Genomic DNA, 25,173 nt, shown 5'->3' with positions numbered 1-25,173 from the left:
CTGAAGAACCAGGGTTCTCACAGATTCTCCTTGTCTTCATATTATCACATTTTTCACTGATCTCAAGACACTGGTGGAAAGAGTTCTGAAAAAACCTGCAAAGCAAATATGCTGACCAGAGGATGCCACATATACATATTTTAATAACAAAACCAAGGAAAGACTTCAATATGTAGATTGTATCAGTTCAGTGTTTCTCCAAATAATCTAGTTTCAGATGTGCACTGATTTATCCGCCAAGATACAAATCTTCAATGTATACTCCCAACAACTGAGGCCTGTCCCAGGAGTTGAATGCAATCAATAGCAAAGACTCGGTATAATATTTAAAATACGATGGCATCTACCCAATGCATTCCCTTTCAAAATTCCAGCTGGGTTTTTTTTTTTTTTCTTCTTGCATAAATTGACAAGCTGATCCTAAAATTTGTGTGGACACTCAGGGACCCAGAAGCCAAAACAATCTTGAAAAAAAAAAGAACACAGCTGGAGATTCACACCAATTTCAAAACTTAAAATCAAACTATGGTAACAAGATGACATGGGAACAGTGTAAGGCTGTACATACTTAGGTCAATAAAACAGAATCGGAAATTCATAAATAAACCCTTATATGTATACCACCTGATTGAGTACAAGAGCGCACAATAACTTAATGAGAGAATAGTCTTTTCAACAAATGGTGCTGGGACAACTGAATGTCCACATACAAAAGAACAAAGTTGAAGCCTTACCTCACACTGTACACAATAATTACTTCAAAATGGGTCATGGAAAGTTAATGCAAGAGTTGAAATTATAGAACTCTCATAGAAAGAATATATAGGAGTCTTTATGACCTTGGGCTTGGTAATGGTGACTTAGATATGATGCCAAAAGGGTAAGTGACAAAAGAAGTTATATACAAATTGTACTTGATCAAAATTAAAAAGCTTTGTGTTTCAGAGGATACTATCAAGTAAAAGACAATCCACAGAATACTTCAAAACCATTGGAAAATATGGGATCCCTGGGTGGCGCAGCGGTTTGGCGCCTGCCTTTGGCCCAGGGCGCGATCCTGGAGACCCGGGATCGAATCCCACATCAGGCTCCCGGTGCATGGAGCCTGCTTCTCCCTCCGCCTGTGTCTCTGCCTCTCTCTCTCTCTGTGACTATCATAAATAAAAAATAAAAATAAAAAAATTAAAAAAAACCATTGGAAAATATCTGATAAGGGATTTGTACACAGAATATATTAAAAAGTCCTACAATCCTTTTTTATCTATAGAGATATAAGATATAGACATCTTTATATCTACTTATAGGTAAAGGGATTTTTTTTTAAAGATAAAGGGGATTAAGAGGTATGAAACTCTGGTTATAAATAAGCACAGAAATTAAAAGTACAGGAGAGAATATAGTCAATAATATTCTAATAAAAGGGATCCCTGGGTGGCGCAGCGGTTTGGCGCCTGCCTTTGGCCCAGGGCGCGATCCTGGAGACCCAGGATCAAATCCCACGTCAGGCTCCCGGTGCATGGAGCCTGCTTCTCTCCCTCTGCCTATGTCTCTGCCTCTCTCTCTCTCTGTGACTATAAAAAATAAATAAAAATTTAAAAAAAATATTCTAATAATGGTGTGTGGTGACAAATGGTGACTCCACTTGTCATGGTGAGCAATGAGTAATGTATAGAATTACTGAATTACTGTATGCCGGGAACTAATATAACATCGTATACTTCAATAAAAATGTTTTTAAAACTCCTAAAAATTAGAAGTGAAAAGGCAATCAATTTAAAAATGGGCAAAGGATTTAAAGAGAATTTTCTCAAAAGAAAACATACAAATGGTAAGTACATGAAAAGATGCTCAACATCATTATTTATCAGAGAAACATAGATCAAAACCAGTTAGATACTACTTCTCACCCATTAGGATGATTAAGATAAATATGACAATATCAAGTACTGGTGAGAATGTGGAGAAATCAGAACACTTAGACTTTACTGGTAGGACAATAAAATGGTTCAGCCACTCTGAAAAACAGTTTGGCAGTTCATCCAAATGTTGAACACAGAGTAGCATTTGACCCAGCAATTCTCCACTTAGGTATATTCTCAAGAGACCTGAAAACACAGGTCTACATAAAAGCTTGTACATGAATTTTTATCAGGAGCATTATTTACAACAGTCCAAAAGTGAAATAATTCAAATGTCTATCAACTGATGATGAACTAACAAAATATGGTATGCCCATACAGTGGAATATTATTCAGCAATAAAAAGGAAGGGAGTGCTAATATATAACACAACATGGATGAACCTTGAAAACGTTATGCTAAGTGAAAGAAAAACCTGCATATTATATGATTCCATTGCTATGAAATGTCCAGAATAGATTATGTCCATATAGACAGACTATAGATTAGTGATTACAAGGGCTGGGGAGAAGGATACAGGGAATGACTGCTATTGGTACAGGGTTTCTTTTTAAAGTAATGAAAATATTCATGCTCACTTCGGCAGCACGTATACTAAAACTGGAATGAGACTGGGGGTACCTGGGTGGCTCAGTCAGTTAAGCATCATCTCTTGATCTTGGCTCAGGTAATGATCTCAGGATCATGAGATCAAGCCCCAAGTCAGGTTCACGCTGGGCATGGAGCCTGCTTATGATTCTCTCTCTTCCTCTCCCTCACCACACACGTAGGCTCTCTCCAAAAAGGATAAATAAATAAAATTGGAATGATACAGAGATTAGCACAGCCCCTGCACAAGGATGACACACACATTTGTGAAGTGTTCTATATTTTTTCTAGCCATTTGCAAGGGCATGGATAGAACTAGAGAGTGTAACACTACGTGAAATAAGTTAGAGAAAGACAAATACCATATAATAGCACTCATATGCAGAATTTAAGAAACAAACAAGCAAAGGGAAAAAAAGAGACAAACCAAGAAACAGACTCTAAACTATAAAGAACTGATGGTTACCAGAGCGGAAAGGGTGGGGAAATGGGTGAAATAGGGGATGGGGATTAAGGACTGTACTTGACTCGATGAGCACCGGGTGATCAAAATAAAAACTTAAGAAAAAAAATCGTTCTAAAATAAGATATTAACAATCAGCTTAAAAATTATTTGGAAAAATAATGAACCAAAAACATCATCACAAAAGGTGGGATGAACAGCATAGGGATACCACTCTATGAAGATTTTACCCTTAAATAATGCCAACCTGTCATATTCTTTCTAAATGTATACAATAAGATCGATTTGATCTTAAAACTTTAGGTTAAGGGATCCCTGGGTGGCGCAGTGGTTTGGCGCCTGCCTTTGGCTCAGGGCGCGATCCTGGAGACCCGGGATCGAATCCCACATCGGGCTCCCGGTGCATGGAGCCTGCTTCTCCCTCTGCCTGTGTCTCTGCCTCTCTCTCTCTCTGTGTGACTATCATAAATAAATAAATAAATAAATAAATAAATAAATAAATAAATAAATAAATATTAAAAAAAAAAAACTTTAGGTTAATCTCTTCAGTCTGATCAATAGACTGTTTTTACAAAGTCTAGAGCTATTCGGGCACCTGGGCTAACTAACACCAAAGCAGAAAAAGCACATGGTAAAAATGTGAGCTCTAACAACTGAACCAGAATGGTTTTTGAGGGATTGAAGCAAACCATGCTTGAAACTGAGTCTCTGACTTATATTTTAAACTACCGATTTAGGACCATTATTAATAATTGAAGCTTACAAATTCTTGGGAAAATTAATAAAGAGAAATCCAACTAAAGGGGACTCAGGATGCCAGGAGGGGAGGCTGCAAGGCGGAGACATACTACCCAATGCCAATTACAGACCCCTTATAGAAGAATCCTTAACAGGAAAGAATCCTCAATTACGTGCCAATACTGAAATGTACATGCATCCCTTACAAGAAATGGACCATCCCAGAAACTCAGCCAATGAGAAACCCTTATCACTCTGAACTCTTTACACCACTGGACTTTTGTTCAAAACAATCCCTCTCAACTTCCGTGTTCTTCTCCATAAAATAACATTCTTGTCCTCTATTGGACTTGCCTATGGTTTTATCATAGCTTGCTTGTCCTGAACTGTAATTCTGTTATTACCAAATAAAACTATTTTTGCTGGTAAAACAAATGACTTTTATTTTTAAGGTTAATGTACTCAAACGTTCCCTTAAAAATAAAAACCCTGAGGTTAACAGCAGGCTAGATGGCAGGAAATCTATGAATTTGGTGCTGGAAAGGTGTATTTTATCTAGTAAGAAAGGAAGAGAGCAACCAGCCCCTCAATGTAAAAATGCAGTTGCAAGTTCTGAGCCAAACATTATAAAATTATATATCCAGCCTTCCCAGGTGATGTGTGAAAAGAAGCACATTTATTTGAATGAGGTTTGTATCTTTGTTAGAATGTCAATCATTAGCTCCCAGTCATAGTTAATGAGTTACTGCTAGATGCATTCTATCAATGATCGAACTGAGGCTGAACTCATAGGCAAGGAAAACCGCACAATGTGGAGGGGAAAGGAAATGTAGATAGACTCACAAATCAGCAAGAATATTCTGAGTCAAAGAGAGATACAAGACAATACTCATCAAATTTTTTTTTCTTTTTTTTTTTTTAATTTTTATTTATTTATGATAGTCAAAGAGAGAGAGAGAGAGGCAGAGACACAGGCAGAGGGAGAAGCAGGCTCCATGCACCGGGAGCCCGATGTGGGATTCGATCCCGGGTCTCCAGGATCGCGCCCTGGGCCAAAGGCAGGCGCCAAACCGCTGCGCCACCCAGGGATCCCTACTCATCAAATTTTAAACCCAAATCCAAGAAACAAAGGCCAGAGATAAATCTGGCAGGCAAAAGAACCCTTTACTTTATTAGTAAAGTGAAATTTTTTTTAGACTTTAAAAAAAAAATAATTAGACAAAGAGGTATCCAATTTTTTTTCATCCCCATGTTCTTTTTTTTTAATTGGAGTTCAATTTGCCAACATATAGCATATCATCCACTGCTCACCTGGGTCAAGTGCCCCCCTCAGTGCCCATCACCTCGTCACCCCAACCCCCCGCCCACCTCCCTTTCTACCACCCCTTGTTCGTTTTCCAGAGTTAGGAGTCTCTCATGTTCTGTCTTCCTCACTGATATTTTCACTCATTTTCTCTCCTTTCCCCTTTATTCCCTTTCACTATATTTTATATTCCCCAAATGAATGAGACCATATAATGTTTGTCCTTCTCCGATTGACTTATTTCACTCAGGATAATATCCTCCAGTTCCATCCGTCGAAGCAAATGATGGGTATTTGTCGTTTCTAATGGCTGAGTAATATTCCATTGTATACATAAACCACATCTTCTTTATCCATTCATCTTTCGATGGACACCGAGGCTCCTTCCACAGTTTGGCTATTGCGGACATTGCTGCTATAAACATTGGGGTGCAGGTGTTCCAGCTCACAGAGGAAGACACAGACATGGCCAACAAGCACTGAGAAAATGCTCCACATCACTTGCCATCAGGGAAATACAAATCAAAATCACAATGAGATACCACCTCACACCAGTGAGAATGGTGCAAAATAACCAGACAGGAAACAACAAATGTTGGAGAAGATATGGAGAAAGAGGAACCCTCTTGCACTGTGGGTGGGAATGTGAACTGGTACAGCCACTCTGGAAAACTGTGTGGAGGTTCCTCAAAGAGTTAAAAATAGAGCTGCCCTATGACCCAGCAATTGCACTGCTGGGGATTTACCCTAAAAAGAGGTATCCAATTTTTAACTGCGCTCAAGTTTTCCTACCACTTATTTTCATTTTAGAATTCAGTTCAATCTTCTGAAAAGTTACCTCTGAATAAATAAGATTTATTTATTTATTTTAGAGAGAGTACATGAGAGCATGAACAGGAGGAGGGGCAGAGGGAGTGAAAGAAAATCCTCAAGCAAACTCCCTGCTAAGCGTGGAGCCCAACGTGAAGCTCGATCCCTGAGATCATGACCTAAGCCAAAATCAAGAGTTGGCCCCCTAACTGACTAAGAACCCAGGTACCGCTAAGAACCTGATTCTTGATGAGGAACAATCTACTATTACATCCTAAAGAAACCGGGGGTAGGGTGGGGAGGGAAGTAGTGGTAAGAATGTTCCAGCAATGCTAACATGCCATTTCCACTAATTTAAAAGCTGAGATACTGTATTCCTGGCCCCTACTTGAGTGGAGGTTTAAACATACAAATGAATACACTACAGAAGACATGCACAATTAAATCTCAAACTGAAACACAATATGTATCTTTACCGTATGATTTGCATTCAATTTTTGTAATACGAGTGGGAATTCCACATCTAAAGATCCAAACATTTTAATCTCACATTAAGGGGGAAAAATAATATGTACAAAAATATACAGTAACTTTGTTTTTCTTAGTTTGCATTCCCACATCTAGACAAGCTTAAGGACTATTTTAATATGCTACTGGGGCGATAAAAATATGTAACTTATGGTGTGTATTTGAAATTTAAAAATTTAAAAAATTAAAAAAGACAAAGAATCATAAGTTAGTTCTTTTATAGGAGCATATTAGGATTATGAATTTTGATCCCATTTAAATCTATACCCTGTACAAAATACAGGGAAAATATATAAACAGTAACTTGAAATTTTTAGATCTTTTCTAAAATCACACTAACATTTTAATAGAATTATCTCCATACTTCTCTATTCTTAGTATGTAAGTTAGTATGTAGTACTAACATCCCATACATCTGTCTCTTAGGAGTTTTCAAAGAGAATTTATCTACTACCGTCATATCAATATTATAACAAAGACATGCTACAAGAGGTGAGGGGGTAAATTCCTGGATTCACTGATGAAAGGAATCAAGGAACAGGAAAAAAGGTCTGGCAGAAATTCAATAATGGAGCAGGGACCATGTGCTGCTCTGATGTGCAGATGCAACACTTATAAACAAAAGTGCATAGGGGACGGAGATGGAAAACCAAAGCTACAAATGCCAGCTACCTTCTAACAGAATCTGGGCAAACCTGGAAGTTCTCACAGAAGAGCCACACTGTTCTGAAAAATTAAGTAAACACTAAAAGCATATTTGTATTATCTGGAGTCACCAAAGGAACTAAAGATAGAAACTCCGGGGCGTGAAGAAAGGCAGGAAAAGGTACTGTCAATTTTTCAACCTAATCTCTTCTGTACTACTTTACTATTTATTACCATATGCAGGTATTCCATTTTTACGAACAAACATTTTAATTAAGGAAAAAATAAAATGACATCATTAGATCTCCTTATGTATACAATAGACCTGTTTCTAATTTGAAAAACAAATTATAAAATGTTAGTATGATCCCATGACAATGAAATATAATGACAATAAAATGATAGTAATAAACATTGATACAGGCATAGAACAAAATTACCTGATGGGTTAATGGGGCAGGAGCAAGGGGGAGGGGAAGAAGCAGACAGCTTTCACTTTCTATTGCAAAAACTGTAACTTCAAAATTGAATATATATTACTTTTGACAGGAATCCTAAAGATAGAAGAATTAAACTAAAACATGTATGTCTGGAAAAAATAACCGAGAAACAAAATCAGAGTAAAAGACTAATAGCAGTATTTCTCAGAGAAAGAGAGAATAGGCAGGGTTTTTTCCTTTCTTCATATTTTCCTAGGGTTTGCCCCAAATATTGTACAAATGAAATGTATTCCTTTGTAGCAGAGAACTTGTAATTCTTACAAATGATTTTTAAGAATATACTTGGATGAAGATCTAATAGAAGTATGTTGACCCATCACTTCCTTAAAGGCATCCAGCTTTATGAAATATCAAAATACAATATTTCATCAATCCTAAGGCCTGTGTCTTAACATCTCTGAAATCAAGATGCATCTTACAATCAGTCAGTGACAGGTGGGATGTAGCTGTCATTGCCTGTACGTGTGTGCAGATCAAAAGTACCAGCATTAAAACTTAGAGGACGATGAAAGGTAAACAGAGAGTGACCATATGACCCAAAAATTCCACTCCGAGGTATATACCCCATAGGAACTGGAAGAAGAGGCTCAGTACATACTTGCACGTCCATGTTCATCACAGCATTATTCACAATAATAGCCAGAAGGTGCAAAGAGCCCAGGTGTCCATCAACTGATTAATGGATAAGCAAAATAGTATATCCATGCAATGAAGTAGTCAATCATAACACAGAAAGAAATCGACACATGCCACAACAGGAACAAACCTTGAAAACACGCTAAGTCGAAAGAAGCCAGACTCAGAAAGACAGACACTGCATGATTACACTTTTATGAAATATCTAAACCAGGCAAATTCATTTAAAAAATAGATGAGAAGCTACCAGGAGGTTCAGGAAGCGGGAAATGATCAGTTATTACTTCATTACTGAACTTCTGTTTGGGGTGATTTAAAAAAAAGTTTTGGAAATACATGGTGGTAACAGTTACAAAGCACTAGGAATGTAATTAACAACACTGAATTGTATACTTAAAAATGGTTATAATGGTAAATAGTTCTACATATATTTCACAACTTTTAAAAATAAGAAAATACACCAAAACCCATTTTACATCTACATGGGTGAATTGCGTGGTGTGTCAACCGTATCTCAATAAAGTGGTTTTTAAAAACTAACAGAACTAAGAATGGCCCATTCTTCTAGAAAAGGGTGCATGGTCAACACTATTTATGGCACAGTATGCAGAAATACACAAAATATTATTGATTTTGTGTCAAACAGCTGATTCAGAGAGATGAATACTGAATATGAAGATATTTTAGGAATTCTTTCATTTATATCGCTTTTACCTTTTAATTACAATGCACAAGAATACTACAGGATAAAAATTTATACTTAAATAAGTTACCCTTTCAAGAGTATACATAAAAATGAGAGATAATAAGAACTCTGTCAGGGCGCCCAGGTGGCTCAGCCAGTTAGGCATCCAACTCTTGATTTTGACTCAGGTCTTGATCTCAGGGTTGTGAGTTCAAGCCCCACTTAAAAAATAAAATAAAGAAAGCTCTGTTGTTTGGTTCACAGCATTTTGCTTCATCTAGGGGCGCCTATAATGGCGCCATCTCATAATCAATGTGCATACGCCACTCACAGCACCATATACATACATGTCTGTGTGCATACACATGTATGCATACAGACCCTTTTCCAAAGCATCTTGTGAAATCAAACATACATTTTCATTCCAATACAGTAGTTTCTGAAGATTAATAAAAAACACAGGGAAGAATATTTAAAATGAATGCCATTTTGCCAATTCAATGTGTATGCCATTGCAAGTACTAAAAGAAATGCACTGGCCTCACGTAGAGGTATGACAAAGCAGAAATCTAATATAGATATAATGTCTATTACTCATTTGCATCCATGACTCAGAGTATTTTAAACATACATATGGAAACCAGAATCTTTTCATAACTAGACTACAAACGAGAAACTCATGCCAAGATGTGACAAACACAAATCTTAAAAAGCTTCCCAGATTTAAATTTTCCATTTAAAACACAACTATTTTATCAATGCTTTGATGTAATCTTGAAAATGCAGCAACCACCAAATTTAAAATCCCAGTAACATTTTCTGGTTTTGATGATGGTTAATCACTTGTCCAGTTAGTGGTAAATACACACTGCATGACACATGCAAGTTCAGAGAAAATTCATGTATTCTTGGAGGTGATTATTGGGATTTCTTGCTACATTAAAAAAAAAAAAAAAAAAGAAATTTGCAGGGGATACCTCCGGACACAACTTTTCAACTGGAAGAAAAGCATTCCAAGACTTTCCGTTTTTACAATAACTTAATCAGTTTGGTCACTATAGAAGTAACATATGCTCATCAAAGAAATCAGAGTAACTAATAAAAGCACCCATAATCTCACCACCTCTTCCATTGTTTTCATATGGATCCTTTCGTGTATGTCAGAGGGTGAGCGATGAAGTGGCTAAGGGTCCATCCAGTTCTAGAGTCTAACTTGTAGCTTCAAGTCTTGCTTCTTCTACTTACGGCCAAGGGGCCATGGACAAAGTAGGCAATAGTTCTATGCCTGTCCGTCAAGTAGGAATAAGAAGAGTAGCTCCTTCATCAAATTTTTGACTATAATGATCCAACCCTGCCTTTTGCTACCTGCCTCTTGCACTTAATAACATGTGTACACAGTTTTCATGTCATTAATTATCCTTCTATAAAATGTTGAAGGGCCACAATGCACTCCATTACACAGCTGTTCCACCATGTATTCTGATCCCTACAGCCAGGTACTTGAATCATTTTCAATCTTTCTGTTATTCCAACAAGGCATTTATACAAGGAGACCAGGAACAACTAGAAAGCAGATGGTCTAAATCTCAGCAACAGTGACACTACATACACACAGACCAGGTCATTAGCCCAGAAGATGGCTGTTGTGCTTCCTGACCATCCGAGCTACCTTAGTTTTTGTCTTTTTTCAAGTTTGGTGTCCGGCCTTCTAGCCATTTTATGAGTTCCCAAAAACCTTCCAAAATTCTCTTATGCTTAAGTTAGCCAAAGTCCATTTCTGTTGCTTGTAACCAAAACACTTTACTGATATACAAGACCTCATTCTCGCCCATAATATTCCATTACACACACAGTACACAACCAACCAACCTTCCCAGGTCAGCTATGTCCCAGGAAGCAGTCAGTAAAACCAACAGCTATAATGCAAAGCACAAAAGTTCTCCAGGAGAAATTTTTATTCTGTTGAAAATTCTGCTATGAGACTCTTCATGCATTTATAGGCCTGGGATGCTACAATTTCACTTGTGCAAAATTACACTGAGTATATAAATCTACAGAAACACCAATCCAATCTTTCTCAGACAAAAAAAAATATCAAATTGCAAATACTAATATTATTATTACTAATAATAATTACTAATATTTATATGCCACGCTATTATAGGCCAGGCACTGTTCTAAATACTATACCTATTAGCCATTTCATCATTGCAATAATGTGTACATACTATCATTATCCCCACGTGATATGCAAGGAAAGTGAAGCATCAGAGAGACTGAGTAACTTGCCGGAGGTCACATAGCTATTCAGGATCTGAACACGGGCAATTCAGCCTCAAAATCTATGTTCTCAACTGCCATATATACTGTGACTTGATTTCTGTCTCAGAATGACAGACTTTTAAATTATGATCATATGGGGATCCCTGGGTGGCGCAGCGGTTTAGCTCCTGCCTTTGGCCCAGGGCGCGATCCTGGAGACCCGGGATCGAATCCCACATCGGGCTCCCGGTGCATGGAGCCTGCTTCTCCCTCTGCCTGTGTCTCTGCCTCTCTCTCTCTCTCTCTGTGACTATCATAAATAAATAAAAATTTAAAAAAAAATTAAAAAAAAAATAAATTATGATCATATATTAATTACATTTTCATTTTATATATCATAGTTGATATGTGAATGGCAAGAGTCTATTGTTTTTTAGATTGATTGATTGATTGATTCATGAGAGACACAGAGAGAGGCAGAGACACAGGCAGAGGGAGAAGCAGGCTCCATGCAGGGAGCCTGACATGGGACTCCATCCTGGATCCCAGGATCATTCCCTGAGCCAAAGGCAGATGCTCAACTGCTGAGCCATCCAGGCGTTCCGGCAAGAGTCAACTTGAAACGCAGATGGACTTCAATAAACACTTCATCTTTTACCATAGCTTCTCCTGCTAAGACTATGATCCCAAGGCCCTGAACCATGTATCATTCCCCTTCCTCCAGCAACAAATGCCAAGTGCTGTTCCCCTTCTAAGCCTTCACTCAAGCTATTTCCATTATCTAAAATGCCCTCTGAACCCATCACCCATCTACCTATCTCCATCCAGTAAGGCAATGGCAAGCTCAAATACCACATCCTCCACAAACCCTCCTCAAGCCCATCCAGGAATGATTGACTCTGCCTGACCCCATATTCCTGAGATTCTTTCTGCCTCCAATAGACCATGTATTGCAATCTGCTAGTTTTCTTCCCAATCCCTCTCTTCCCAATGTAAGATTCTAGAAAGCAGAAACTACATCTGATAAACTCCCTTCTTTTGTGTGGTATTCTCCAGTGTACAGAAAAAAAGTTATCGCTGGAAGCAGTTACACCATTAATGACTACAGAGGTGAAGGGAATCGAGGTGTTGAAGCCTATTAGCATAGACTAGCCTGAGGAAGCAACAGGAAAATATCAATGATCTAGAAAAAGTTAGCCTATCATGTTTAATTACTCTAAACCCTTATAAATTGAAATCTAAAAACCTATCATTACGAGATACTATCATTTGTGGAATTTTAACGTGTATCTCAATAGGTCCTTTTATGGTCTGAGTGTGCACACTGTGGAAATGGACAAGGAGATTTTTTGGAAAATATTTAAAATATTTGGTAAATACCGGGAACACAAGGTCACAGGAACCACGAAGAAAGAGCCTAAACTCTGGCCATCATTACAGCAAGCAGTGAGGGGACCAATGGTAGGCAAATCAGCTCTCTCACTCTAAGAATCCCATTGCCTTCTACATCTCTCATCTTCCTTCTATTGGTCTTTCTCAAGTGATTTATGGACTAAATCAAAGCAAGGAAGCACTTTGCATTTTCTGAGTTATCCTGCTCATTGCTGCAGTAAAGATGAAATATCCTCCTTGCATTTTTCCCATATTGGATAAGTAAATATGGAAAATGATAGGATGAAATCCACATAATTATAGTTATTAACGAAATGGAATAAACTGTAGATTCTATATAAGTTTTGGGGAAAGGTACATTCCTGCAACACCAGGCAACTCACTGCCCACATCACCTGCAGATCAAACAAAGGAGCTCTCCCATGCCATTTGCAGGAACAGAATTGGAAGCCACCCTTCCCACCTGACACATTAACTCTTCTGCCACCACGAGGAACCCTTACCAGCAGGAGCATCTCAAAGAATGCATTCTTTTCAGAACACTAAAGCCTCACTTTTATTCCTTTTTAAGATTTTTATTTATTATTCATGAGAGACACAGAGAGAGAGGCAGAGACACAGGCAGAGGAAGAAGCAAGCTCTCCGCAAGGAGCCAAATGTGGGACTCAATCCCGGACCCTGGGGTCAGGCCCTGAGTTGAAGGCAGACACTCAACCACTGAGCCAACCAGGCATCCCTCTTTCTTAAGATTTTATTTAAAAAAAAAAAAAAAAAAAAAAAGATTTTATTTTTAAGTAATCTCTCCACCCAACATGGGGCTCAACTCACAAGAGTTGAGTCATGCGCTCTACTGAGCTGGCCAGGCATCCCTCACTTTAAAAAATATCTACACTGATATCTGTCTAATCAGGCTTGGTCAATTCCTTATAACCCACACTCATTAGGAGTTCTTGGAAATCCCTTGCACCTAACAAAACAGGAAAACATCTATTCTCGGATACAGAGAAAATTGGGTACTCACGACCTCCAACAGTCCCCAGTGGAAATGATTTTTCTGTTCCATTTGCAGGGCTGCTTGTGCCAAACAACATCCAGTTATAGGAAGCAAGCAATATTAAGCTGGTTTCAGCCTTCCCAAAGCCAATTCCAAAGTGGCACCAAATGGTATTCCCAGAGAAAAGAAGTTACCCTTAACAAAATCTCACTCATTCTTTTGAGTATTAGTAACACCACCAGGGTAGTGAGACATTTGATTGTTCACCTCATCAGCAAACTTACTTGCACTTATCTACACCTGGCCCAGAAAATATGTGACAAATCTGCCAAAAGCATGACAGGGAGAAAAAGTGAGGGTGTTCATCTAATTTACCTCACCGAGAACACTATCAAAAGTCATTCTTCTTTTAAAAAGAAAAAAATTATTCAAAACAGACATCTCTGGGCGGCCCCGGTGGCGCAGCGGCTTAGCGCCACCTGCAGCCTGAGGTGTGATCCTGGAGACCCGGGATGGAGTCCCATGTCGAGCTCCCAGCATGGAGCCTGCTTCTCCCTCTGCCTGTGTCTCTGCTTCTCTTTCTCTCTGTGTCTCTCATGAATAAATAAATAAAAATCTTAAAAAAAAAAAAAAAAAAACCAGACATCTCCAAATCAAAAGTTTTAAGAAAATCCCTTGAAAATATGTAAAAGGTACTAACAGAACACAGCTAATCACAGTGATACTCACACCCCAGTCACCACCTAAAAAACACTTGGCCATTGTTGCTGTGCATAGTCTCAACAACTGGCCCATACCAGGCATTCCCTGTTACACACTTGTACTCAAGACTTCCAATTTTTACAAGAGTAATAGGCTTTCTCATCTTGAAAAGAATCATCCCTTTAATAAAGGATAACATCTAAAAGAGAAAAAAATCTTTTTTAGAGATATGCACATGTCTGGCGGTATGTATGCACAACATGTGACGTCAGACAAGTTGAATAAAGATCCTTATGTGTCTATGTAGCTACACATGCCTTCAGTCACGGGCCCTTCTGTTAACTTCAACCTTGGACTCTAGCGTCTCTCCAGATGACCTGCCCACAGGGTGACACAGCTAACATCTCAGAGGTTAAGTTTTAGAACTTCTAAGAATAGAGCTACACTAGAGAAGATGACTTAAACATCAGTCAGATGGATAAGTTTCATACCCAGTGACCATATCAACCAAACTAGGGCACATTTTGAAAAAAGAAGGATACTATTATTAATTCTGCCAGGACAACAGGTTTAAAACAGAACTGTTCCCAGCAGAAACAAAAAATACAGTCACTCTAGACTATGCCCACCAGATGAAACAGATTTTCTACTTCCAAGAGGTATTTCTCCGGTTCTATAGATGTGAAAGTATGCAATAAGTCACCTCCTTTTAGGCATGTTATCTGATGATGGGAGAACACTAGGAACCAGGGGGAAAAGGAAGGTAAGATATGGCTAAGACTTGAGATACACTGTCCAATAAAGTAATGTACACACTGACAATACTCCTGCTCATCTGGGATTTGCAAAGGACGTGGTGGTATTGTCCATGAGACATCACTTTGCAGAGCCATTTTTTTCAATTCAGTCACTAAAGATACAACTGTAAGCCTAAAGAAATAAGCACTGCCTTAGTCAAGAGAAAGGGTTAATAAGAACCAGGGATCAGATTCAGAATCTACACGATCAACACATTTGTGATGTGAAGAGATTAATTTTTCCTAATTGATACTGAGTTAGTTTCACTTAATTTTAAGAAGTTGAAAATCAGTCTGCACTTTTGGAAATAAGATGTTAAGAGAATATGATGATTTCTCACAGGCAATTATTTCCCCTCTTCTCTCCTCTTCCATACTCTGCTATACACTATATACTCTACCATGTGATACTGGGGCAAGGTAGGGCTCCCCAACCTCCAGCTGGCTGGTCCCTGTTCACATCTGCCAATGGGAAGTCCTAGAGAGAGGAAGAGATAAGGAAGAAGAGGAGGTTTCTTGCCTATTTTCCCATTTCTGTCAGCATCATTCCAGCAACAGCTGAATTTCCATGCAGAAATTTATCCACAGAGGTGCTTACAGATGTGTAAAATGACACACATTCAAGGACATTCACTGCAGCATCGTGTGTTAAAGTGCAAAACCACAGACACCCTACATGTCCATCAAAGAGGGTCAGGTGATTTAACATAAATAAGGCAATGATGGAGGAATACAGTAACCAAAAAAGGGACATAAGACAGAAAGAAAACACACCAAAATGGTAGAAATCTTTTTTTTTCTGCTAGTGATAATAATTAGCATTTTATTTTCTTCAGTATGGAACCAATAATAAAGCCCAAGTTGAAAAGCTGCATCTGGTTATAGACTCCTTGGTATAAATGCTTACATAACACAAATGTATGTGCCCAGGGATATTGGTAGAAGTCTTTATCAACAAATACATAAATTTAAATGTTAAACTCATCAATTAAAAGGCAGAGAAAAAAAATAAAAATAAAAGGCAGAGAGGAACAAAATGGATAACAAAACATGATTCAACTATATTTTTGTCTACAAAGGATTAGTTTTAGATTCAAATACACAAATAGGTTGAAAGTGAACAAATAGAGGGGCACCTGGGTGGTTCAGTCGGTTAAGCATCTGCCTTTAACTCAGGTCATGGTCCCAGGGTCTTGGGATCGAGCCCCACATAAGGCCCCTTACTCAGTGGGGAACCTGTTTCTCCCTCTCCCTGCAACTCCCCCTGTTTGTGCTCCTTATCTCTATAAACTAAATAAATAAAATCTTCCAAATATAAATAAATAAATATTAACATAAAAAAAGATACTCCACACTAACAGTACCCAAAGACAACAGCTGGAGTAGCTATATTAACATCAGACAAAATAGACTTTAAGACAAAAATTGTTACAAGGGACAAAGGGAGATCTTATGTAATGATAAAAGAGTCAATTCATGAGGAAGATATAACCATTATAAATATCTATGCACCTAACAACAGAACCCCAAACATACAAAGCAAAAACTGACAGAATTGACGGGAGTAGAAAGTTCCATAATAATAGTTGGAGGCATTAACATTCCACTTTCTTTTTTTTTTTTTTTTAAGGATTTATTTATTTTTTTAAATTTATTTGTGATAGTCACAGAGAGAGATAGAGAGAGGCAGAGACACAGGCAGAGGGAGAAGCAGGCTCCATGCACTGGGAGCCCGACGTGGGATTCGATCCCGGGTCTCCAGGACCGCGCCCTGGGCCAAAGGCAGGCGCCAAACCGCTGCGCCACCCAGGGATCCCAACATTCCACTTTCAATAGACAGAACAAATACACAGAAGATTAACAAGGAAACAGAAGACTTAATGCTATAAATCAACTAGACCTAACAGACACACAGAACATTCACAACAGCAGAAAACATTCTTCTCAAGTGCATGTGAAATGTTCTTTTTTTTTTTTTTTTAATTTTATTTATTTATGATAGTCATACAGAGAGAAAGAGAGAGAGGCAGAGACACAGGCAGAGGGAGAAGCAGGCTCCATGCACCGGGAGCCTGATGTGGGATTCGATCCCGGGTCTCCAGGATCGCGCCCTGGGCCAAAGGCAGGCGCCAAACCGTTGCGTCACCCAGGGATCCCTGAAATGTTCTTTAGTATTAACCATACATTAGGCCATAAAGGAGTCTTAGTAAACTTTAAAAGACTGAAATAATTCAAAATGTTTCCTCCAACCACAGTGGAATAAAACTGGGAATCAGTAACAGAGGGAAATCCAGTATCCACAAATATCCTGAAGTTAAACAATGTACTTTTAAAAAACTAGTGGCTGAATGGGGTACCTGGGTGGCTCAGTCAGTTAAGCATCCAACTCTTGATTTTGGCTCAGGTCATAATCTCAGGGTCATGAGATCAAGCCCCAAATCAGGCTCCATGCTAGGCATGGAGCCTGCTTGAGATTCTCTCTCTCCCTCTATTCCTCCTCCCCTTGCCCCTGCTCGCTCGCTCTCTTTCTCTCTCTTTCTCAAAACAAAACAAAACAAAAAACCCTTAGTGGGTCAAGAAAAAATTACAAGGTAAATTAGAAAAGACTTTGAGATAAGTGAAAATAAAAATGTCACATGTCCAAACATATGAGATGCAGCAAAAGCAGTGCAAAGAGGGAGAATAGTTGCAAAGGCCTGCATTGAAAGAGGAGGACTTCAAATTAATAACCTAGCCATCCATCTAAAGAAACTAGAAGAAGAAGAGCAAACTAAACCCAAAGCAGGCAGAATGCAACAATAAAAATCAGAGCAGAGATAAGTGAAGTAGAAAACAAAACAAAAACAATCCTTAAAACCAAAAGTTGGTTTCCCCCTAATAACAGGACTAAGATTAGAATGTCTGCTCTTGCCAGATAAAAAGCATCCACATTGGAAATGAAAACACACACACACACACACACACACACACACACACACACCACACAGCATAATCTTATCTACAGAAAACCCTGAAGAATCTACACAGAAACTATAAATGTTACTAAATGAGCCCTGCCAAATTGCAGAATACAAGATCAACATACTAAAATCAGTTGTATGTTTATACACTAGCAATGAACAATCCAAAAATAAAGGAGATGATTCCATTTTACCTTATCAAAAAGAACAAAATACTTAGCAATAATTTTTTTTAAAAGATTTTATTTTTTTATTCATGAGAGACACAGAGAGAGAGAGAGGCAGAGACACAGGCAGAGGGAGAAGCAGGCTCCATGCAGGGAGCCCGACGTGGGACTCAATCCCAGGTCTCCAGGGATCACGCCCTGGGCTGAAGGCGGCGCTAAACCACTGAGCCACCCGGGCTGCCCACTTAGCAATAAATTTAATCAAAGAAGTACAAGACTTATACACTGAAAACTACAATACATTGTTACCAGAAATTATAAAAGACCTAAACAAAAAACTATCCCTGTTCATAGTCTGTAATATTCAATAACAGTAGGATGGCAACAATCCCCAAATTGATCTACAGACCCAAACCAATTCCTATCAAAACCTCAAGTGCCTTTTTATAGAAATGGACAAACTCATCCTAAAAATTCATATGGAATTGCTAGGGATCCTGAATAGTCAAAACAATCTTGAAAAAGAACAAAATTAGAAGATTTACATTTCCTGTTTCATCTACTGCAAAGCAATAGTTACCAACATAGTGCGGAACTGCCATCGGAGAGACAGTCTAGATCAACAAAATACAACTGAGAGTCTGGAAATAAAACAATACAATTATGCTCAAATGATTTTTTACAAGGTGCTACATCCAATCAACAGAGGTTTTCAATAAATAGTCTTTTCAACAAATGCTGCCAAAACAACTAGATACCCACTCGCCAAAGGATTCATCTGGACCTGTATCTCATAATATACAGAAATTCATTCAAAAGGAATGAAGGTCCTATATGTAAAAGCAAAAACTATAAAACTCTTGAGGAAATACAGTGGTAAATTTGTCATTACTTTTTTTTTTAAGATTTTATTTATTTATTCATAGAGACAGAGAGAGAGAGAGGCAGAGAAACAGGCAGAGGGAGAAGCAGGCTCCATGCAGAGAGCCTGACGTGGGACTCGATCCAGGGTCTCCAGGATCACACCCTGGGCTGCAGGCGGCGCTAAACCTCTGCACCACGGGGCTGCCCAAATTTGTCATTACTTTGAATTAGGCAGTGGTTTCTTAAGTATGACACCAAAAGCACAAACAATATAAAAATAAAATAAATGACTTTATCAAAATTTTAAAACTTTGCACGTCAAAGGACACTATGGGAAAATGAAAAGACAACGTATAGATTGGAAGAAGATATTCAGAAATCATATATCTAATAAGGGTGTCGTATCCAGAATATATTTTAAAGACTCTGATAACTCAAAACAAAAAGACAAACAACCCAACTGATAGACATTTATCTAAGGGAGAGATAAAAATGGCCAATAAGCACATGAAAAGATCCTCAACATCTTTCATCTTTAAAGAAATATAAATCAAAACCACAATAAGATAGCATTTCATACCCATTAGGATGGCTATAACAGTAACTCAAAGAAAAAAAAAAGGAAGAAAGAAAAGAATAAGTGTTGGTTAGGATGTGGAAAAAATGGAACCCGCATACACTGCTGGTGGGATAGTAAAATGATGCAGCCACTGTGGACAACAATTCAGCAGTTTCTTAATATTTAAACATAGAATTCCATATGACCTATCATTTCTATTCTCAGGTATATATATCCAAGAGCACTGAAAATATGTTCACACAAAATTTTGCACATAGCAGCATTATTCATAATACACAAAAAATGGGAACCACCAAGTGTCCATCAACTGATGGAAAAATGTGCTCCATTCATACAATGGAATACTATTCAGCCATCAAAAGGAGTGAAGTAGTGATACACGCTACAACATAAATGAACCTTGAAAGTGTTATGCCAAATGAAAGAAGCCAGACAAAAAGGGCCATATGTTGTTAGGACTGCATTTTTATGAAATGCTCAGAATAGGCAAATTCACTGAAATGGAAAGCAGACTAGTGGCTGCCAGGGCCAGGAATGGGGAGATGCAGAGTGATTGCTAAGTGGGTACCAGATTTCTTCTTAGGATGATGAAAACATTCTGTAATTCAACAGTGATGATGGTTATACAACACTGGGAATATACTAAAACCACCGGATTATACATAGTAACTTTTACCCCAATGTAAAAAAAAGAATAAGGGGGCACCTGGGTGACTCAGTTAGTTAAGCACTCAACTCTTGATTTTGGCTCAGGTTATGATCTCAGGGTCATGAGATCGAGCCCCATGTCAGGTTCCTTGCTCAGTGCAGAGTCTGCTTGAGATTCTCTCTCTCACCCTCTGCCCTCCTCCCTCTGCTCATGTGCACATAAGCATACTCTCTCTCTCCCTCTCTCTAAATAAATAAAATCTAAAAAAAAAAAAAAAGGCAATTCTATATATACTGATACATACGGAAGCTTTCCAAGATGTATTATTGGGTGAAAAAAAAAAAGCAAGCTACAGAACTGAGTCCCCCACCTCAAGAAGGGGAGTAGGGAAAGGAAGAATATATAGGCATTTTCATCTAACACATCTTTGCAAAAATAAACAAGAACGTGTTTCCATTGGACTATCTCTGGGGAAGAGAATTTCAAGGCTAGGGGCAGGTGTGAAAAGACTTCCTTTTTAAAATAAGCCATCTTACACAGTCTACATGTTGTGCCATGTATAGATACTTCCCCCCACGCCCCCATGTCGAAATAAAAACCAAACTGACCTTTCTAAAAGAGGAAATAATGGAAATAAAGAGGTGGTTATATAATGAAAATATGCTCATGGGAAAATTGTTGATCCATGCTGGGGGAGAAATACCAGGTAGTAATGAGATTCTTTTTTTTCCTTTTTTTTTTTTTTTAAATTATTTATTTGAGAGAGAGAACACAAGCAGGGAGGAGGGGCAGAGAGAAGGGGAGAAGCAGACTCCCTGCTGAGCAGGGAGCCCAATGCGGGGCTGGATTCCAGGACCCTGGGATCATGACCTGAGCTGAAGGCAGATGCTTCACCAACTGAGCCACCAAGGTGCCTCTGGAAATGAGAGTCTACATGTGTTTGTCTAACAATGAAGGGTACTGGAATACTGTTTTAGAATACAGTCACATCATTCCCAAATATCAGGGCATATGAATAGTGTGACATTTCTGCAACAGAACCTGGAAGGCTATTCGGGTATGTGACAAGAGGCTGGTCCAGCTACAAACACTGCCCGACAGGCAGTGCTCAGGCTCCCTGGTCCCCTCTCCTCCCTCTTGAGATTTCGCTCTCTAGTCTGGGACCTGTGGGCATTGACAGGTAAGGGAGCTCATTATCGAAAGGATGTAAAAACATGTTTTCTAGGATTCCAGGAAAGAGGGAAATTTTGTAACACATCCATGATCGTCCTCAACACCCCATATTCAACTCTTTCTCGGACTCAGAAGATCTTCCAACCATATCACTCTCCCAAAAATTAACATGCACTGGTTTAACTCACGGCTTCTAAGTCTCCAGTAAATGTACCCATGCCGGACCAAAGGAAGTCCTATCATTATCCATTACTACTTACAACCTACAATACAACCCAAACAAAGTGCTCATTTTAAACATACTTCCCTGGACTGGTGACTGTTTCCCATTTTGGGGGATTACCATCAAATCTTGTCCCCTTATCTTTCAATTCATTACAGAAGCTGCTAGGGATTCTGGCTACAATAGCAGACTGCACACATACCCCCACCCCCCTCCACTCAAGCAGCTGGGAGTGACAGCCAGTCCCTTCCTGCTCCATCTTCCTTATTTAGAGAGCAAGGGAGGGAAGAAAAAAAAAAAAAAGCCACCACCAAACCTGGAAGCCCCACATGGCAGCTGCTTTTGCGGTCTATGACTTAATTTAAGGAAGTATTCTATGAAACCTCTGAAAAGAATCTAAATTTAGATAGAAGTCTTTCACCACCAATACCAGCCTCTCCAGCTAGGGAACTCACATGCACAGCAGCACAGTGAGAGGGAAACAACAAATTTAAAATACATATAAATGTGTCATCATAGAGGGAAGTGAAGCTGGCATTATTCAGGCCAAAGAAATTTTCTTCTGGTACCACCAACATCTGAATTCTCAAAAAGAAGGTGGAATGACTACAAAAACTTTTAGGGAAAGAAGTGGTGACATAAAGGAGACAGGTTTTTCCGTGTAAGATTTCTACTAAGAGAGCAAGACACTACTCTATATACCAGGATGTCTGTAATGACATAAATCCAGCAATGAAGTATTAAAGTCAACATATTGTCTAAAAAAGAGTTCTCCAGCACTGAGTCAGACAGGAAGGAAAAACCATCTACTTAGCACTGCTATTTCCCCAACACCTCACTCTTCCCAAATGTGTCAAGTGAGACCTTGAACTCTGAGAAAAGAGTCACAGCAAAAACACTGGGGTGACTTGAGATTAACGGCAATTAACAGGGAGATAGGGCTCTTCTGTCTGCATTTTTTTTTCACTTTAAAGAGTAAGTCTGATCTAACTTTTTTAAGATTTTATTTATTTATTTACTCGAGACAGAAAGAGGGTGACAGCACACAAGCAGCAGGCAGAGGGAGAGTTCCTCAGAGGGTTCCCTGCTGAGCAGGGAACATGGAGTTGGATCCCAGGACCCTGGGATCGTGACCTGAGCTGAAGGCAGACACTTAACCGACTGAGACACCCAGGTGTCCCAAGTCTCACATTTAAAAGCTAATCTTCCCAATGTTTCATTTCCCAAATAAAATTAAAATATCATATATAATTCTCAAATTAACATTCAACAGTGGCTCAGTCAGTTAGGCATCCAACTCTTGATTTCAGCTCAGCTCACAATCTCAGAATCCCAGGATTGAGCCCCACATCGGGTTCCACACTCAGCTGGGAGTCTCTGCTTGAGGATTCTCTCCCTCCCTCTGCCCCTTCTCTCTTTCTCTCTCTCTCTTTAAAATAAAATAAAATAAAAATTAAGATTCAACAGCCTATCCTACTTGTACTCCAGAAAGGTTCTATTTTGCAAGCCATATCTGTAGACAGATTTCAGCTGATAACTATGTAAAAGATAAAAACAAGAGTGAAATTTTCTCTGTTCTTTCAGACACGCATCCTCCTCTTCTCCCCACCCCCAATCAGCTGGGAAACATTCCCAGATTCTTCTCAAGCTTGGTTCGGAAGTAAAGCTCAGCCTCAATAAACATGTAGCCCAGGAAATGCTTTGGATCATAGACCACTTAGAAGACTTAATCTGTCCTCCCCCAAGAGACCCCTTTTCAAACTCCATTTGATAGGAGGGCAGGCAGTTTTATATTTTCACTCAAACCTCCTGGAACATTGCTGAAAGAGAAAATCATAGCAGTCTGGCAACTCTACAAATGGTGGAGGGAAGTGCCACACCCAAGGACACTCTCCTCAGACTTCAGGGCAAACTATTGTCCCAGTGGGCTCCCCATAGCACTTACTCCCTGTGGCAGTCAGGGAGCTGGGAGGGGGACAGCCTCCACCAAGTGCCACTGGCCATGCTTCAGACAGGGTACCACCTCAGTATCTGCTTGATGCTGTCAGGACACAAAGAAATAGCTACAGTGACTCGCTTTTTTAGTATTTTTGAAATGTTCATGTCCTTAGCCCTGTACTAACAAAAAGATAGACTCAATCAAACAGATCTCAACCGTGTTTCTTTTTACATAATTCTATTTTCACATCATTCCCCTTGTGTATTTTGGACAACTACTGGTGTTACAGTTGGGTACTGTTCAAAATGTCTCCCAACAGTCATCTACGCTAGCAAATTCTCTCCTAAACTTGGTTCACAAGTTCAAATGCTGGATTAGGTGGAACCACAAAATGCTCTACCTCAAAGTAACAACCAGCTTTATGACACTATTAAATAAAATATAAAATTCTTACAGAGAGAAGGTAGTGAGGAGGCCTAAGGACCAAACCAAATAGAAAAATATCACAGGTGGGGCATCTGGGTGGCTCAGTTGGTGAAACATCTGCCTATGGCTCAGGTCATGATCCTGAGGTCATCCTGAGATCGAGCCCCACATTGGGTCCCTGCTGAGGTGGGATCCTGCTTTTCCCTCTCCCTCTGCCTCTCTCCCTGCCTGTGTATGCATTCTCTTTCTCTTTCTCTCTCTCTTTCTCTTTCTCTCTCTCTCTCTCCCTCTGTCAAATAAATAAATAAAATCTTTAAAAAAAAATTCAAACTTTTAGAAGTCACCAAAACTTTACAGTTGATCCCTGAACAACAGGGAGCTTGAGGGTTTAGGGGTACTAACCGCTCCATCCCTGTGCAGTAGAAGATCTGTGTATAACTTCTGACTCCCCCCAAAACATAACTACTAATAGCCTACTATTGACTGGAAGTCTTACTGGTAACATAAACAGTCAATTAACACATATTCTATATAGGTATTATATACTATATTCTTGCAATAAAGTAAGCTAGAGAAAAATTAAGAAAATCCTAAGGAAGAGAAAATACATCTACGGTACTGTATTGTATTTATAAAAAAAAAAAAAATCTGTAAGTGGACCCGTGCAGTTCAAACTCATGTTGTTCAAGGGTCAACTGTACTTATTTTTTAGTGGAACTGTAATTATAGAGTAACGTTCCAGTGATCTATACATGATACATAATAAGACACAGTTTATTCTGATTTTTAGTAAATAATCAACAGGAATTGATTTTAGGCCAAGTCAGAAATGGCAATAAAAAATAAATACTGGGGCTCCTGGGTGGCTCAGTAGTTGAGTGTCTACCTTTGGCTCAGATTATGATGTCATAACCTAGGTTCCTAGGATGGAGTCTCATATCTGGCTCCCCACAGGGAGCCTGCTTCTCCCTCTGCCTATGTCTCTGCTTCTCTCTGTCTCTCATGAATAAATAAATAAAACCTTAAAAAAAATGGGATCCCTGGGTGGCGCAGCGGTTTGGCGCCTGCCTTTGGCCCGGGGTGCGATCCTGGAGACCCGGGATCGAATCCCACATCGGGCTCCCGGTGCATGGAGCCTGCTTCTCCCTCTGCCTGTGTCTCTGCCTCTCTCTCTCTCTCTGTGACTATCATAAATAAATTAAAAAAATTAAAAAATTTAAAAAAAATAAA

At 39.0% G+C, this 25,173-nt stretch overlaps 1 protein-coding gene and 1 pseudogene across 3 annotated transcripts in view; one reads left to right on the top strand and one right to left on the bottom strand.

Moving 5' to 3' along the window:
* The window catches only part of SMURF1 (SMAD specific E3 ubiquitin protein ligase 1), a 114,969-nt gene that overhangs the window by 72,737 nt on the left and 17,059 nt on the right, over nt 1-25,173 (bottom strand). The window lies entirely within an intron of this gene.
* On the top strand, nt 2,694-2,793 carry LOC121488471 (annotated as a pseudogene).

This window comes from Vulpes lagopus, chromosome 3 (assembly GCF_018345385.1).
Source record: "Vulpes lagopus strain Blue_001 chromosome 3, ASM1834538v1, whole genome shotgun sequence".
Lineage (NCBI taxonomy): Eukaryota > Metazoa > Chordata > Mammalia > Carnivora > Canidae > Vulpes > Vulpes lagopus.
This window is presented reverse-complemented; position numbering and strand designations above follow the sequence as displayed.